Below are 12,916 nucleotides of genomic sequence, written 5' to 3'. Positions count from 1 at the left end.
GCGGCTCACCAAAGCAGCCGTTCACCCACTAAACGCATACTGAGCACTGCTGTTCTGGTTGCTGGGGAAAGAATGCAGAAACAGCCGGACGCGGTGGCTCACGCCACTAATCCCAGCACTTTGGGAGGTCAAGGCTGGTGGATCATGAGGTCAGGAGATCGAGACCATCCTGGCTAACATGATGAAACCCTGTCTCTATTAAAATACAAAAAATTAGCCAGGCATGGTGGTGTGCGCCTGTAGTCCCAGCTACTCGGGAGGCTGAGGCAGGGGAATCACTTGAACCTGGGAGGCGGAGGTTGCAGTGAGCCGAGATCGTGCCACTGCACTCCAGCCTGGTGACAGAGCAAGGCTCCGTCTCAGGAAAAAAAAAAAAAAAGAATGCAGAAGCAAACAGTCCCTGTGCAATGGAACCCGTGCCTTGTGGGGAGACAGATGATGATCTCTGATGACCTCCCCAAAGCATCCAAGGGTGGCCTGACCTTGCTCTACCAGCCCCACCCTGATCATCTCCCAGCTGGGCTGCTCAGGTTCTTCCCCTGCTGGGAGCTGGAAGTTCCTTAGAAAGGCACTGGCCACACGGAGAAGCAGTGGCTATAGAGACGAAGGCAGACCCGGGCAACACCGAACCACAAAGCCCAGGTTCAGCTGTGTGACCCTATGTCGGTGTCTCAGGTTCTCTGGACATCTGTGTTCTCCCTTGTCCAATGGGACTAATAAGACCTGTCGTGGAGGGGCTGGTGTGAGGACCTGCAGTAACGCAGGATGGCAACTGGAGAAGCAGCGAGAGAAGTAGCAGCAGTATTGGCCCAGGAATACAGGACAAAAGTCGGCTCCTCCTCCACCCCTAGAGCCCAGGGTCAAGCTCTTGACATCCCCCCTCCCACTTCCCTCCCCAAAGGAGCTGAGGGGAAGAGAGAGCCCAGCAGCCGCCACCCCACAGCTCCGTGCAGGAGAAATGCACTTTCTCAGCTGACTTCCGCTACTCAGACAGCCCGATTGCTTTGTTTACTGCCAATTTGCACCCCACCTGGCAGATCTCATGTTCCGGCCTATTTACTCTGGACTCTGGCAGGACCGTTACATTTCAAAGGAGAGTCGGCTGATGCTATTTTAGCACAAATAAACTGGTGAGCTTCCTCCATCCAGTTGCCTACTCTGTGCTCTTAGATTTGGGTCAGCTGAAATTTTGGCCCCCTGATGGGGTGTCTGCATCCCCACCCAGCCTCCTAGGAGCAGCGGAGAAGCAACAGTTCTCCTAGTCCTCAGGCTCCTGTCCCCAGGACCCCACCACCAATCTGGCATCTGACAGATTCAGCAGGTGTCTGTGCACACATTTTGTAAGGGCCCAGCCTTGAGATGGGGCCACCTGTGCTGCTCTGTGGCTGTGCCTGGCACATAGGAGGCACTCTGGAAACATGTGCTAAAGAACGGATGTGTGACAACCCTCAGCGCAGCCCTGTGGCCAAGGATCTATCTCCCTCATAAGGCAGGTCCCAGCCTTGGACATTTCTCTAGGCCCCCAGGCTGTTGTCTTCCTGGCCAGGGGATTTCAGTTTGGGGAAGGGTCTTGGAAACTGAGGTAGAAGGAGACTGAGAGTTGGCTTTGCTTCTTGTTCATTAGGTAGCTTCACATTCAGAAGGCTGGAATGGGGTTCCAAGGAGGGTGCAGAACAAAGACCCATGGGAGCCAGGCGCAGTGGCTCACACCTGTAATCCCAGCACTTTGGGAGGCCAAGGCGGGCGGATCACCTGAGGTCAGGAGTTCGAGACCAGCCTGACCAACATGGTGAAACCCTGTCTCTATAAAAATACAAAAATTAGCCGGGTGTGGTGGTACACACCTGTAGACCCAGCTACTCAGGAGGCTGAGGCAGGAGAATCGCTCGAACCCGGAAGGTGGAGGTTGCAGTGAGCTGAGGTCGCGCCACGGCACTCCAGCCTGGGCAACCGAGCGAGACTCCATCTCAAAAAAGAAAGAAAGAAAAAAAAGACCCACGGGAAATCAATTTGGCTCAGTCTAAGGTAAAACCTCCTGGTATGTTTAGAAGTCACTTGCATTGACTGAGCACATTCCCTACGCCGGGCAAGGCACTGGGTGCTTTCGTGTGCTCCCTTGTTTCACAGCTGCCCAACTCAGCGATGGCCTGCCTTAGGATCACTCCAGAGCACGGCCCAGGCTGCCTAGTTCATATCCCGGCTCTATCACTTGGCTCATGTGTCATCTTGGGCAAGCTACATAACCTCTGTGGTTATGTATTTCCTCATGTGTAAAGTGGGACAACAGTACCTACTTCATAGGGTTGGCTGGAGAATCAACTTAATACATACAAAGCATCTAGAACAGTGCCTGGAAGGTGGTAAGTGCTCAATGATGTCAGCTTTCAGAAGAAGGGGAAAATGGAGAAAGAGGAAGAAGAGCAGAAGGCGGCAGCAGCCGAGGCAGGATAACCACCCGCGGGAGATAATAGAAGCTCAGGTAGGACGTCAAATGCAATGATCTCGAGTTCCTCCAGCCTGGGCGACAGAGCGAGACTCCGTCTCAAAAAAAAAAAAAATAAAAAAAAATAAAAAAAATAAGATTCTAGGATTCATTTAACCTCCCTGGACTTCATTCAGTTTTCCCAGCAATACAACAGGCGTTCTCATTACCTGACAAGTGCTGCTTTCTTCCGTGTGATATTCTCTACCTTGGGAATAGCAGGTGTTCCCAGGGACCACTGCCTCTACCACCGCACAAACTGGAAGGCACAGGGTGGCAGATGCAGCCCTGGGCAAGGGGCAGGAGTCCTGGGAACTGATCCAACTTTCCAATCAAATAACTATGTGGCTTTCGGCTAGTTACTGAAATTCTGAGAGTCTGGGACAATAATTTTAACTGCCCTCCTGTCTCTCAGGTTTGTGGCCCTGTGAGCTCTTTTGGGGAGAGGACACAAATCACCAAGAACATAATAAGCCATTGGGCATGTGAGTACCATCAGAAAGTGGCATTGTGGGCCGGGCGTGGTGGCGCACACCTGTAATCCCAGCACTTTTGGAGGCCAAGATGAGGGATCACTTGAGCTCAGGAGTTTGAGTCCAGTCTGGATAACACAGTGAGATTCCATCTCCACAAAAAATCAAAATATTCGCCAGGCATGGCGGTGCATGCTTGTAGTCTCAAGCTATTGGGAGGATCAGTTGAACCCAGGAGGTTCAAGCTACAGTGAGCTGTAATCATGCCACTGCACTCTCGCCTGGGTGAGAGTGAAACTCTGTCTCAAAAAAACGAAAAACAAAACAAAACAAAACAAAAAAGAAAATGGCATTGCAACTTCAGCATAAGGGCAGAGTTGTGCTGACCTCCCACCTGGAAATAACTCTACAGGGTCTTCTGCATATCCCGTGCCCCGCCCAAACCCACTTTTGTCTTCTTTAATTCTGAAGATGCCTCTGCTGCCTCCAAAAAGAGAGATGTTCCAGTTTCCATCCCATCACCAGCCATGCTAGGGACCTTGTTCTGTTGTCATCTTAGGAACTGAACTAGGCTAGGGGAGATGCTGTCAGGAGCAATAACGACCATGAGTCTAACAATGCTACCATCGGATTTCTTCCAAAGAGACTCCCTATTCTGCTGCTGTTGCTGAGAGTCCAAGACCCCAGTCAGATTCCACTCCTTCTAATCCTCGGCTATTAACCTGGGGCAGCCAGGCCAGCCAGCCAGCCAGGCCCTTGGAGGAGGTGGTGAGTGGACACAACCCTGGTTGGTCCAGTGGGGGCAGGACTGCTTTTAACCTCCTAAAGTCCTGTCTCACCTCAGCACTAATCAGTGCTCAGACTCGGCAGCTCAGGAGAGGGTCTCCTCAATGCTTTATGTCGCTGCCTTCTTCCTGCCTCCAAGCCGGGCCCTTCCCTGGATGGCCTCCATGGTGGAAAAGAATGGCACGTGATTCAGGAGGTGGCTCTTTAATCACTTCCCCAATACTGCCAGTGACCCTCTCACTCAGGGATCGAAGAAATCAGGCCAAGGGAAGGAGAGTTCCAAAATGCATAGAGGCGCCACCACTCATTCTCCGCGCCTGCTGATGGCTGGACGGGCTGGGACTGGGGCTTGAGGGTGCCGGTTCTGGAAATGAGCATTGGCCTCCTTGCCTAAGAGATGAGGAACAGAAATATAGAAGCAGTAGTGAGGTAGGCTGGGCGCAGTGGCTCATGCCTGTAATCCCAGCACTTTGGGGGGCTGAGGCGGGTGGATCACCTGAGGCCGGGAGTTTGAGACCAGCCTGGCCAACATGGTGAAACCCTGTCTCTACTGAAAACACAAAAATTAGCCAGGTGTGGTGGTGGGCACCTAGAATCCCAGCTACTCAGGAGGCTGAGGCAGTAGAATCGCTTGAACCCAGGAGGCGGAGGTTGCAATGAGCCAAGATCGTGCCTCTGCACTCCAGCCTGGGCAACAGAGTGAGACCCCGTCTCAAAAAACAACAACAACAACAAAAAAAAAAAAACCAGTAGTGAGGTAGCCAGAGGTAGAATCTAGGAATTAGGGAGGGATTAGTGCATATTTCACATACACTTGTGCACCCACAAGCATGCATGCATGCACACAAAGGATTTCCCACTAGAGCTTGAAATCACACTGCCTGGGTACATATTTCAACTCTGCTTCTTACCAGCTATGGGACTTTGGGATAATGAATCATCTACTCTGAATCTCAGCTTCCTCATCTGTAAAATGGGTATAATAAACTTAAGGTTATTATCATAGTGCATTTGGGCTGCTGTAACAAAATACCATAAACTGGGTAGCTGGTAAACAATAGAAGTTTGTTTCTCACAGTTCTGGAGGCGGGGAAGCCCGAGATCAAGGTGCTGGCAGATTCAGCGTCGGGTGAGGGCTTTTGGGTTCATAGATGGGCCTCCTCACTGTGTGCTCACACGGTGGGAGCGGTGAGGGGGCTTTGCAGGTTCTCTTTTTAAGGGCATAATCCCATTCGTGAGGGCTCTGCTCCATGACTTAATCACCTCCCAAATGCCCCACCTCCTAATACTATCACTTGGAGGTTAAGCTTTCAACATGAATTCTGGGGGAACACCAACATTCAGTTCATAGCAGTTATTAGGAAGATTAAGATAATACATGGAAAGCACTTTGCATTGTACTTGGCACATAATAAGCATTGAATACTTATTAGCTATTATTATTGTCATCATCATTGTTGAATTCACAGCTATGTGTCAGCCTAGTGTTAGAAACAAAAGCACAAGGCCCTATCCGTGCCCCCACAGAGCCCATGGTCTAGTGCCTTAAGGAATCAAAATCATCCGCCTGCTTAGTTCTAGACCGATTTTGTTTGGATGTTGCAACTGGACCAAACAATTTGTTGAAGCATCTCTTTTCCAGCCCTTTCGCTCCTGCATGCAGGGCCACAAGACCCAGCAAAAGACACAGGCTAAGCCAGGCACAGTGGCTCATGCCTATAATGTCAGCACTTTGGAGGCTGAGGCCGGCGGATCACCTGAGGTCAGGAGTTTGAGACCAGCCTGGTCAATGGTGAAACCTGGTATCTACTAAAAATACAAAAAAATTAGCCGGGGCTGGTGTTGGGCACCTGTAATTCCAGCTACTCAGGAGGCTGAGGCAGGAGAATCACTTGAACCTGGGAGGCAGAGGTTGCAGTAAGCCAAGGTCGCGCGCATTGCACTCTGCCAACAGAGCCAGACTCCATCTCAAAATATTTAAAAAATTTTAAAAAGACACAGGCTGGGAAGCCTGGAGCCCTGGGCTTATGCTCCAGCTCTGCCACTCCCGTTACACTGCTTGGACAAGTGACTTAAACACCCTGGGCTTTGGGCCCCTCGTCTCTCTGGGGCTTGGACTAAACCCACTATAGACTTTTCTGATTAAAAAATATATATATAGCTTTGCTGCCTCCCAAATCCCCATCCCTTCACCAGCCTTGCTAGAGACACTATTCCGTAGAGTCTTAGGAACTGGACTGGGCTAGGAGAGACGCTATGAGGATGCAACACAATAATAACTACTAATAACCACTGCTGCCACGGACTGGTGCTCAGCACAGCTGCCGAGAGTCATGGAGGCCAGGGTGGGCTTGCATAGCTTTGTGCCCAAAGTTGCACTGCTGGAACTGGAAAAGCTGGGATTTGTCCTATGTATCTGATCTGGAAGTGGCCAGGCCAATCACTGCACCACACAGCCTCAGGGGGAGCAATGGAGGTTGGGAGGGAGACACAGGAAATGCCCTTCACTCACTCCCAGAACCCAACCTCCCTTCTCAGCAGCCTCCCCAGGCTGGAGAACAGGGAGAGCAGAAACCGGCCAATACCGGCTTCCCCTGCCTCCAGATGTGCCCTATCTTCCACGCCTTCTTAAACTTTTCTTTTTCATTAAGTGTGCCTTGCAACCAGCCTCTCACTTACACAACTTAACCTCCTCTGGGCTATTGATTTCTCATTCTATTAAATCTTCCTCTTTAACTCTGGCCCTTAAACTCCAATTCTAAACCTATGTCTACTCCCCAGTCAGGCTCCCAGGCCACCACTACGACTCCTCTGTGCTAGAGGCCGGCCCCTTCCCACTCCCTCCTGGGGGCCTTCACAGGACTATCACACTCAACTGGGAACTCCGTGAAGTAGAGTTTACTCTATGCCTTTGTTTATAGGGTGGAAATCGAGGCAGCAATCCTAGCCCGGCCTTCTATTTCCCAGCTGTCCCCTTCCCGAGATGCCCACTGTGACTCAGCACTCAGGCGTCTGCGTCCTCTCTCCCGACACCCCGCAGCGCGGCACAGCTATCACCCTCACCACTTGGGTCTCCCTGCTCTCCAACTTTAGGCGGAAGTCAGGGGTGCACAGGCGGGGGCACCGTTTGCCTCAGGGGGCCTGCCCATGGCCTCCCTGGGGCAAACGATGCCAGCCTCACTTTGACAACACAAGCGGGCACCAAGAGGCTGGACACTGAGGACAGGAGAGGATCGCACCAAGGAGCCTGGGACACCCCATTCCGGGAAGCCTAAGGCCACTCAGCCCCTCTGGCTGCTCTTCACCCTCCGCAGCCTCTGAATTTATCTCTGTAACAAGCGTCTGTTAAACATGAGTTGAGGTCCCTTAAATGGGACAAATATTGACTTAACACCTGTTCTATGCAAGCACTAGGGATAGCTCAGTGAACAAAGCGGACAAGGCCCTGCCCATGTGGATGGCAGCTCCACGCTCGGTCCCCGGCGGTGACAGGCACAGATGGAGGAACTTCCAGGGCAGTGAATATCAGACACGAGGGTACCGTGGAGGGAGGGCGGCGAGGGCTGGCAGGAGGCTGGGGAGGTGAGACTGAGGCACGCGAGATGCCTTAAGCTGGCCCCCGGCAGCACGTGCCCCAGGCCTGTTCCTGCACAAGACTAGACAGTGGCTGCTGCCCAGGAACGCAGCAGCCGCCGCCCAAGGTGAGCCCCGATGGCTCCAGGCTCCTCCTCAGGCACAGCGCATCCAGGCACGCACTGTCAGCTTTCCCTCAGACCTGCTTCCCCCTCCAGCTTCCCTACTCCCCTCGCATCGCCCTTCCCCCTGGTCTCCAGCACTGGAAATCTCAAAGTTATCTCTGACACTTCCGGCTCCTTCATCTGCTGCATCCAATCTGTCAGCGCGCTCTGCTGTTCTTGGAAATGCCATTCAAGCTTACCCCCCTTTCGCCTCACTGTCACCAGCGCCCAGGCCCAGCCCTCAACCCACGCTTCTGCACAGCACTCCTCTGCCCACGAATCTTCACCGGCTCCCCCGAGCCTGCTGCACTGACCTGAGCCTTCTCTGTTTGGTGGTCAGGGTCCTCTTGGATTCCAGCAGTTCTACCCACCCCGTCTACCGTGACAATCCGCTGCTCCCTGACTCCAGCCTTCTGCTGCACACGGGACTCTTCTCCCACTTGCCTCATCCTGTGCCCGAGCGCCCAATCCTCAGATCATCCTGTCTCCCCTCATCCTGCCTGCACAGCCCCTTCTCAGCCTCCTCACTGTGAGTCTTCCTTCCCCCATTCCTGAGCACCCCTGCCAGCTCCTGCCAGGTCTGAATGCTGGTGGCAGGTGCAATCAACACACACGCCATGTTCCCAGAGACCAGGTGTCTTGGTGTGCTATCTACCCAAACTATCACCCTGTGGGAGAGAAGGGTCCTGCCCACCCCCAAAACAGGGGACTCCACAACCGCCCCATCCCTGCTGGGCTCTGTGTAAGTGACTTGAGTGCTCAGTTGTTTAAAGAAAACCTGTGATGAATCAAAAAGTGTCTCCCTCTTGTTTTTTAAGGCAGAGGATGCCCAAGTGTAGGGGAAGAAGCTGGGGTCCTACCGCACTCACCAGTCTGGGATGTGGGACAGAGTGTGTGACCTCCTGGGACTCCCTTCCTCATCTGTGAAAAAGGAGATGCCCACAGCTAACTCACCGGGTAGCTGGACTGACTGAGCGAAACAAACGAAACAAACGGAGTACGCAGTCAATACAATGTTACATTGATTCCTTCCTTCCTTCCCATAATTTACCCAGCCTGCAACTGTGGCATAAGTTTTTTGTTCATATTGGATTTACTAAATGTAAGGCATACCCTATTTTATGTAACAGAATGTTATAATCAAGCAACAACTATATCTTATGTCCTTACTATGAAGAGGGCCGATTTACAGGATGTTGAAGAACAGCCTCGCTCTGCTGGGAGTTGGAGAATGTGAAAAGGTGTCAGGCAAAGGCCTTGCTCCTCCAGGGATCTGCCGTCTGGGTGCGGAGACAAACGGACAGACGATTACCAATACCAGGTAGGAGCAGGGGGCTCAGCCAGCCCATACAGAGGGAGAGCAGAAGGAGGCCACTCAGAGAATGTGCCCTCCATACCCACGCAGGTGCCCTTCACACTGGACGAGTCACACTCCCACTCACATTCCATGCTGCTAACCCTCTGAAGCAGGTGAGATTTATCCCCATTTTACAGGTGAGGCCAGTGAGGCTCAGAGTCCCCATTTTACAGGTGAGGGCAGTGAGGCTCAGAGACGTGAGGCAACTTGTCCGAGGTCATGCAGGGAGTGATGCGAGGACAGGAACCCAGGTCTGCCTGATACTTGGTAGCTGGAACTGGTTCCTCTTCCAGCAGCACCTTGAAGGCTGGGCAATATATGGATGGGAGGAAAAGAGGAGGAAATGCAAAGGGCCAGGGTGAGGACACACAGTGCCAGGGCTGGGTGGCAGGGGGAGGCGGGACAAGATCATGCCAGACACCACGTTGTGACATAAAGTTGGGGTCAGCGTGCAGAGGGCCTTCACCTCCAAGGCATCTTGGAAGGCACTGCCACTGACGGCTGCTGAGACAGCGTCCCCTGTAAGAAGCGTTACCCTCTGTAAGAAGACAGGCACAGTGGCAGGATGGCTGGAAACTGAGGCTGGAGGCCCAGCAAGGAAGCTTTCAGGACCGTAACTCAGGGTGAACAGCCAAAGGCCCAAGTAGGGACCACGGCAGTGGGAGAGCAAAGGTCGGAGTGGACACTCAAAGTGCCCAGAAGAACTGAGTGGGCTGAGGCCTAAGGCACCAGAGAGAGGGAAGAAGGGTGCCCCAGGCGCCCCGGCTGCATGCCTGGGGGAACCCAGCCGTTCTTTCCACAAGGAGGAGGCAAGAGGCAGTGCCCACTTGGGGTAGGGGGTGGTTGGTTGGGTCTAGGGAGTGGCGGGACACCCAGGCAGCCAGTCTAAGGCTGAGGAGACTACAGAGCAAAGACTCCACCAGGCCTGGGGTGGGGGTGGAAACGGTGAGCCATCACTGGAGAGGGCGAAGGGGATGAACCGAGGAACAGGCAGGACCAAGGGTGGGCTTTCTGAGAACCAAACAGCTGAGACCTTAAAAAGCAACAGCAACAAGCCCAACAGCACTGGACTGAGCGTCCAGGGGCCTGGGACCCAGCTGTGGAGCCTTGGATGAGGCATCCAGCCTCTCTGAGCCTCAGTTTCTATTGGGTCATGAATGCCTCCTTATAAGGCTGTCTGTAAGGAGCGATCAGATGCTTGCAGGGCTGTAGTAGAGATCAAATGAAGTAATTGTTCTGAGAGGCATCTGGAATGCTGCAGAACCCCATACACACATAAGGGATTAGTACTATGCAGAAGCACCAAGAGATGCATCCTTCCCACACACGCTTGGCGCTGCCCACCCTCGTCAGCCACACGAAGGCCAGCTTCCGCCTCGCTGCTCCTCTTGCCTTCTGAGCAGTCTCTCCCCCAACCCAGGGCCGGTCCCCCTGTCCTCCCTTCCATCTCTGGATGGCTGAGAACCACCTCAGAAGCAGCTGAGCTCCTCTCTCCTGGATGCCCTGACTCCCTGCAGCTGGGACTTTCTCCTAGAGTCTCTGCCTCTCTCCCGGTACTAAAGTTCCCTCTCCATCCTAAGGGAAAACCAAAGTGGAAATCAGACCACGAAGCCGACCCAGGCTCTTGGAAGAATTTTCATTGCTGGGGAAGACAGCAGCCACCGATCAAGATGCCCAGGTAGGGGGATGGGAAAAACACAGAAAACCAAGATCCCCTCTCAACCTCCCCTCCCGAGCATCCACCTCTTCCCCACCCGGAGGGACCAGTGCTGCCTCTGGGTTTCAGGTGGCAGGTCCAGAGGAGGACAGAGGGGTGGAGCTGGTGAGGCAGGCGGGAGGCTGGTGGGCAAGTCCGGGCCACAAGGAATGAACAAAATATGGAAAATTAAACCCAGACACTGTAATGTGTGCATATTAGATTAACTCTCCGAAGGGTCGTGACCTTGAGGAACACATCCAGCCAGTGAGAAAAATAATAAACCTGATTAATGATGAAGCCTGAGCTGCAGCTTCAGCAAATAAAGCCAGCATGATGACGCCCAGTGGAATTCCAGGGGCTCCCATCCCTGGTGGGACCGGAACACAGTGGACCTCGACAAGCCCCTCGCCCCTGACCACGCGAGCACAGACACTCAGGGAGTCAGGCAGGACCGGATTTGTCTCTCAGATGCCCACTACCAACCCAGGCAGCCTCTCTCCCCGGAGATACCACGCCCGCAGTTTCCCGGTGCTCCTAGAAGTGTCACTACCACCCAGGTGACCCATAGGGAGTGAAAGTGAAGGTAGTTCTTTGTTCCTGGCAGGGCTCAGTCCTCCTGACCAGCCCTCAGACCTCTTGGCCTGGTCTTGACAGCTGCCCACTGCCTGGCAAAAGGGCCCAGCTGTGCCCAGAGCTCCCCTCCTCTTCCCAGACAACCCAGACCCTTGGGAGACATGCCCAGGAGAGCCACTGGAGGGAGGCAGGGAGGTGGCACCGCGTGGCATCACCAGACAACAGCACCAAGAGGAAGATGGCAGCATCAAGTACAGATGCCAAGAGCCACGCAGCCCAAGGTCCAGCTCGGGAGTGGCTCGGCCCGCATTGCCCCACCACTGCCAGGCAGACGGGCCAGAGGCGCCCGGGGCCCAGCCCCCTCGGCCGCCTCCTCCACCACCCCAAGGCCCTCAGCCAACTCTCCCCAGGCTCCAACTCCTCCCCTCACTTTGCTCAGCTCAAGGGAGCCAGGGAAAGAGACACAGGTGCTCTCAGTGCCTTGAACCCCCTGTCCCAGCTGTCGCCTGCACGCCCTCCACCCCAGCCAGGTCAGAGCGCACAGCTCTGCCAGTCCTCACTGAAGAGAATCTAAATCAGCTCCCCTCCCCCTCCGCCCCAGCCCCCTCCCCCATCACGCGCCCATTGCAGGTCTCTAGAGTTTCTCCCTCACTTCCCACTCGGATGAACTAGGGTGGGATGGGTGGGAGCCCCATTCTCCCCGGGAAAGAGGATCATTTCTGATAGGACGCTGGTTCCCCCAAGCAAGGCGGTGTGCAGGGTGGGGGGGTGTGGTGGTGGCCCGAGTCCAGTGCAGGGGCAGGGGGCAGTCCAGGCAGATGGCAGTGAGGAAAGGGGGAGGGGGCTTGGTGGGATGCCAGGCTGAGCCGGGATGGGGGGCTGCAGCCAGGGAACAGCGGCACTGGGAGAAGCGGAGGGTGACGAGGTGTAAGGGAGACGCGCCAGGCTGGGAAGGGGCTGTCATCCCTGCAGGGGGCAGAGGCAGGGCTGGGAGTTGCACGGGGAGGGGGAGGACCAGAGCGGGAGGACCGCGAGCCCGGGGAAGGGATGCGGAGGGAGGGAGACGGACCGGGATGAAGACTGGAGGAACTACGGGAGCAGAGCGGTGGGGGGTTCGGCGGCGAATCTGGAGACGCAGGGACCGAAGTGCCAGGGACCGGGCTGGCGGGAGGCGGGAGCGGGGAGGAGGGCGCGGGGGCGGGGGCCGGGGCAGGGGTGCGGGGCCGCGGCCCCCGAGGGCAGGAGCGGCGGAGACGTCAGAAGTCGGGGTGCGGGTGCGGGAAGGGCCCGCGCGGAGGGGACTCGGGGGCGCGGGGGCAGCGCAGGGAGCGGGCCGGGGGCGCCGCGGGGGGCCGCTGCCCTTACCTGGTCGGCTCCGCACTCCGGGGGCTGAGCCGGGGGCCGGGCGCTGCCGGGCCGGCCGCGGGGCTGCTGTTGGCCGTTTTTCCTCTTCCGCAGCAGCCGCGGCGGCTCCAGCCCGATCCGCCCGCAGCTGAAGGCAGTCTGTGTCCGGCTGCGAGCGAGCCCGGCGCGGGGAGCGCGGGAGGAGCGCGGCGAGGCGCGGGGCGCCGCCCGGCGGGCAGCTGGGGAACTGCTGCGGCCCCGCGCACGGCCGGCCGGGGGGGAGCCCCTTCGGGGCCGGGCCGGAGCCCCGCGGGCAGCTGCACGCGCCCCCCAGCGCCCCTCGGAGCGTCGCCCGGGAGCCCAGGCGCGGGGGCGGCGGGGGCGGCGGGAACGGCGGGGGCTGCGGCGGGCAGGGCGGGCGCGGGTCCGCGCGGCCGGGGGCAAACTTGCGGCTGCCCGGGGGCC

The 12,916-nt window shown here is 56.0% G+C and overlaps 1 protein-coding gene across 4 annotated transcripts in view; it reads right to left on the bottom strand.

The window, feature by feature from the left end:
• The window catches only part of GRIK4 (glutamate ionotropic receptor kainate type subunit 4), a 476,087-nt gene extending 463,399 nt beyond the window's left edge, over positions 1–12,688 (bottom strand). For all 4 annotated transcript variants that reach the window (XM_016919844.4, XM_016919847.4, XM_016919845.4 and 1 more), the window contains exon 1: positions 12,473–12,688. The gene's annotated coding sequence lies outside the window, so the exon portion shown is untranslated. The remainder of the gene's footprint in view (positions 1–12,472) is intronic.
• Between the last annotated feature and the right edge of the window lie 228 nt (positions 12,689–12,916).

This window comes from Pan troglodytes, chromosome 9 (assembly GCF_028858775.2).
Source record: "Pan troglodytes isolate AG18354 chromosome 9, NHGRI_mPanTro3-v2.0_pri, whole genome shotgun sequence".
Lineage (NCBI taxonomy): Eukaryota > Metazoa > Chordata > Mammalia > Primates > Hominidae > Pan > Pan troglodytes.
The sequence above is the reverse complement of the archived record's forward strand: the minus strand, read 5'-3'. Positions and strand labels throughout refer to the sequence as shown.